This window comes from Marmota monax, unplaced genomic scaffold, assembly GCF_021218885.2.
Source record: "Marmota monax isolate L192 unplaced genomic scaffold, Marmota_monax_Labrador192_F-V1.1 WCK01_AAM20220418_F8-fsc00005, whole genome shotgun sequence".
Lineage (NCBI taxonomy): Eukaryota > Metazoa > Chordata > Mammalia > Rodentia > Sciuridae > Marmota > Marmota monax.
The window spans coordinates 29908313-29913774 of record NW_026692254.1 but is presented as its reverse complement, the minus strand read 5'-3'; the positions used below and the strand labels follow the sequence as shown (position 1 = coordinate 29913774).

At 39.2% G+C, this 5462-nt stretch overlaps 1 pseudogene; it reads left to right on the top strand.

The window, feature by feature from the left end:
• Positions 1-5065, top strand: LOC124089443 (large ribosomal subunit protein uL10-like; annotated as a pseudogene).
• Positions 5066-5462: the final 397 nt, after the last annotated feature.

Sequence of the window (5462 nt, the reverse complement as noted above, 5' to 3'; positions counted from 1 at the left end):
ATGCCCAGGGAAAGCAGGGTGACTTAGAAGTTCTATTACTTAATATCATCCAAAAAAAAATTTTTTTTTTTTTGGTACTGGGGATTGAATCAGGGGTGCTATAGCACTAAACTATAGCTCCTGTTCTTTTATTTTTATTTTGAGACAGGGTCTTGCTAAGTTGCTAAAGCCACCCTTGAACTTGTGATCGTCTTGCCTTAGCCTCCCAAACATTTGGATGATTATCCCAAACTCTTTAATGTAGGCTCCAAGAAGATGCAGCAGTTCCATATGTCCCTCTGAGGGAAGGCTGTGGTGCTGATAGGCAAGAACACTATGATGTGTGAGGCCATCCCAGGTCATCTGGGAAACAACCCAGTTCTGGAGAAACTGTTGCCTCACATTCATGGGAATGTGGGATTTCTGTTCACCAATGAATAGAAATTTGGATTTGGGTCAAGATCACTGAGAACAGGGACATGCTGCTGTCCAGTAAGGTACCAGCTGCCACTGGTGCTGGTGCCATTGCTGTATGTGAAGTCATTGTGCCATCCCAGAACATTGTTCTATTGGCACAAGAAGACCTCATCCTTCTAGGCTTTAGGCATCACCACTAAAATCTCCAGGGGCATTATTTGATATACTAAATGGGAGCCAGTGAAGCCACACTGCTGAACATGCTGAACCTCTCACCCTTCTCCTTTGGGTTGCTCACTCAGCAGGTGTTGGGCAACAGCAGCACCTACAACCCTGAAGTGCTTGACATCACATAGGAAACTGCATTCTCGCTTCCCCTCCCCTTGTACAAATGTACTGACCATCCTCCACAGGTCCAGGCATTTAGATGAAACTCAGACGAATAGATTACTAAACAAAAAAATTAAAATTACAGACTTCCAGCTGGGAATGATGGCACATGCCTGTAATCCCAACAATTCTGGAGGCTAAGACAGTGTGATTGCTAGTTTAAGGCCAGCCTCAGCAATTTAGTGAGAGCCTCATTAATTTAGTGAGACATTGCCTAAAAATAAAAATGGAGGAGGGGCCTAGGGATTGTAGCTCAGTGGTAAAGCTCCCCTGAGTTCAATCCCCAGGCCTCCTCTCCTCACAAAATTATAGTCTCACTTTTTCTGATCTGGAAAAATATTGTCTTTCCCTGCCTGGTTTATATCTTCAACAAAATGGGAATAATTATCTTTGCTACCTCTCCCTCATAAAGTTATTGTGAGAATTACTGCAATATATTCAAAGTGCTTTAGGCTAAAGTAAAGAAAGATTATGTGTGAATGCTAATAATAATTAGAATTATTGGGCTAGGGATCAATAGGCTCAATGGCGGAGCACTTGCCTAGCATGTACAAGGCCTGGGGTTCAATCCTTACTTTTTAAGAAAACATTTTAAATTTTGAGGCATTGGTTTAGAATCACACTCATGCTCCTGCGCCTTTAATTACATGAGTTGTTTTGATCAGAAGTTCCAAAATTCTACTTCAGTTCACCTCAGTGTCATCCTCCCACATAAAGAGTTCTTTGTGTAGGGGACTTTTACAGGAGAGGGCAAGAAGGGAACATGCAAGTTTTGTTTGTTACCTGAAGATTATTTTTACTACAGAAGTCGATGATAATCATTGAAAAAAATCACAAAGAAAGCAAAGATTAAAAAATGTCAGAGGAGAGGAGCTGGGATTATGGTTCAGCCGTGGAGTGCTCACCTAGCATGTGCAGGGCCCTGGATTCAGTCCTCAGCACCACATAAAAAAAAATAAATAAATAAAATAAAGGTATTGTGTCCAACTACAACTAAAAAATAAATATTAAAAATAAATAATAAAAAAATTAGAAATGTCAGAGGAGAAAAAGCTGTGAAGTGGGCTTAATGGGGTGGACCAGGGAATTTTCCAATTCTTAAATCTGTGATTATAATATGAAGATATTGCCTTTTATTTTTCCTGATGTTTTTTTATTTAGTGGTACAAACTGTTTTCTAAATGGAAGTGAACTCATCTCATGATGCATAATATCTGTCTGTGCAAATAGCCCAAGAATCTTGTCTAGAGCTTACTGAACCATCTTTCCCCCATACCACCATATTCTGTCCTATTGGTAATTTTCCAGAATCTTTTTCAGTGAAGTGATAAAACCATAGTTTGGTAGAAGCATTTTCTAAGCATTCAAAAGTACACAAGTAAACCAGAATCCTCATCAGAGAGTGAACTTTTGCCATCTCCCCATTTTAAAAGGCAAGTCTCTGGGTCTCCATCCAAAGGTCTTGGTAAGCTTACTGGTAACAGGTAGCTTGTTCCTCCTTTGTGTGAAGCCAGCACTGACTATCAATCTTTTAGAAAAAAGATATAGGAAGCCCCATCTTAAAACAGATGTAAAAACATACAAGCATCTTCAGTATAAGTGTGTACAGGGAATAGAAGGAGCACCTACAAATTGAGTCAAAATCTTAACTCCCTGTGGATTATCAGGCAAGTCACTACTTCCCTGGGCCTTAGTTTTCTCATTTTCTCATAGTTCAAGTTTCTTTAGTTTCAAACAAAACTGATACCTTGCCTTCAATCCTGTGCACTCCTTTATCTCCGTTCCCCAATGGAGGGAGTCTTTTTTACAAAGAATACACCATGCCTTTAGTTTACACTTCTCTACCTTTTCTGCTCACTGCCGTCAGGTTTCTGTCCACTGAAACCAGTCTGGCAAAGTTCATTAGGGAAAAATTTACCTAGGGCCAAGTTCAAGACTCAGTTTATTTCATATCTGTGCAGCATTTGACACTGTATTTCCCTTCCTCCTTTAAACCCTCTTCTCATGATTTTAGTTTCTCAGGATTCTCATCTGTCTGGGGTCACTGTTTATTATTTTTGTGTTATGATGTAATCTTACTCTTTCATGTGGTGGTCAGCCAGGTATAGCCAAGAGATGAGGTATAGAAATGGCTGAGGAAATCAAAGTTTATGATACAGATGCTAGTGACAAGAGGCACAGAACCCACATAGGACCACAGGGAAAGATGCCAGGGTGGTCAGAAGGCAGAAGACAGCAGCAAGAGCAAGGGGAAAGCATTAAGCCAGAGTGTTTCTTAGAGTTTCTTAGGGAAAGGCAAGGCAGGAACTGATAATTAGTTTAAGACTGGACTGGCTAGATTGGATCCTTTCAGAGTGCTCTAAACTGCAGGCATGGTCCCTGGTTGCCTAGTACCTGGGATGATTGAGTCAGAAGAATATTGTTCCCAGGGGCAGAGGGGCCAGATGGAGGAGATATGGCTTTAGATACTCCTGACTTATCCTTTTTTCAAATCTCTAAGAATTGGCTAGCCCAAATCAGAAAAGTTTTTTAAGGTGTCAAAACATAATATACAGGGCTGCGTTGTGGCTCAGTGGTGGAATGCTTGCCTAGCATGCATGAGGCACTGGGTTCGATCCTCAGCACCACATAAAAATAAAATAATGTATTCACCTAAAACTAAAATATAAACATTTAAAAATAAACAAAATATAAAGAAAATTAACTACAAACACATATATACAGAATATACTTCTCTATTGCTATGTCATTGGCTGACACCTCACTTCTCGCTTGCCCTGTAAATATTGGTATTTCCATAACCCTGGTTGTATTTTCCTCATATTGCCTGTACAGTTTGTCCCTTTATGGCTTCAGCTTCTGTCTCTGTGCTGATGACTCAACAATGGATATCTCCACCCTTCTATCACATTTGAGTTCTAGACTCATAAGTACTCCTGTTTGCTAGGAATTTCTGTCTGGATGTTCAACAGCCATCTTCAGTATATATCTAAATGTGCGTTCTTCTTTTTTCTTGAATCTGTTTATCTGCCTCTATTTCCATTTTCAAAGAATACTTCCTCTTAGTTACCCATGCCAGAATCCTGGCAGACATTCTGGAATTCTTTCTGTCTTACCAAACATATCCAGTCCCTCTTCAAGGCCTGTGTGCTCAGCTCCTTATCATCTCTTCTGTCTACTTTTTTTTCCTTTGTGTCACTCTCTTAGTTCTGATCCTCATCACTTCTCACAAAGAAGATAGTTATAGCCTATAACTGGTCCCTGTATTCAGCCTTGTACCCCTCCAGACCCTTCTTCATCCCACTAGTAGAGTATTCTCACTTTATTATGATGAAACATACAAAGAATTAATGATAATATAACCATTTAATGTGTAAAACTACCAGTCAGTTCAGAGGATTCTTTCTAAAAAACAAACTATATTGAGATTCATCTTTTCAGTAATTTTTAATTTCTTCCAGGATACAGTTTAATCTCCTTAGTGTAGACTATGCAGCCCATCAGGATTTGTTGTAGGCCTGGGGTGTTAGTTCAGTGGTATAATGCTTGCCTAGCTTGCTCAAGGCCCTCGGTTTGGTCCCTACCACTACCAAAATGAAATAAGCAAACAAAACGATTTAGCACTGATCTGGCTGTTCAGTATTACTTCCTGCCTCTCTCCTTATATGAACTTAATGTACATCCATATCAAACTATGTGGAGGTCTTAGAAGGCTTAGGGGTGTGTTGTGTACATGCTGTTCCTTTACTGTGCAGTGCCCTTTCCACACCAGTCTACCTGGTAGACCTTAGCCTATTATGCCATCTTCAAGTGGTCTTCCATAATATACTCCTACTCCCCCCCACCTCCAGGTAGAAAATGATTGTTCTGTTGTTCACATATATAATCATGCTTTATCACAATGAATTGTCATTTGCTTATATCCACCTTAACTATAAACTCCTTGAGGGAAAACTTATATCTTTCACATCTTTAGCAATTAGCATAGAATTTGGCAACCTAATATATAGTTGGTACTCAGTTAATGTTCATTGATCTAGCCCTTCCTTTCCAGTTTCATATTGACAAGATATTATATGTAAAGATTATATATATCTATATCTATCTATCTATCTATCTATAAAATCTTTTCCAACTTTATTCCTCTCCCCTCATTAATAACCCAATTATATATAAAGACTCATTTTACCTCCTGTGCATAATACATTTATTCCCTGGAAACCTATTTATCAGCTAGGTACCTACATTACTTCATTGAATGTTTTGATATCCATCTTCCCTTCTAGAATATAAGTGCCAGAAGTTCAGGAACCATGTATGATGGATGTCTCTACATCTCAAGCCCCTAGCACTGGTGTCAACACACGTGAAACCATGAAGAAATGTTTGTGAGCAAATGAAGCAAGGGCTTAGAATTGCAGATTTCTAACCCAACCCCCAAAACTGTATTATTTGAGGTGCCAAAAAGTGTGACAAAACTGAAAAGTTCTTTCTGAGCAGATGGTCAGAACAGTTAAAGCACGAATTCAAATAGCTGGCAAATATAAAGGTAAACATTTAAGAAAGTGAGAAGGAAGGTGAATCCTCCAGAAGGATTGGCAAAACTGTGTATCCAAGATGCAGACAATCTGAGCAACTTTTCTGATTTCACTGAGGCTCAATTTTTTTGATTTCTG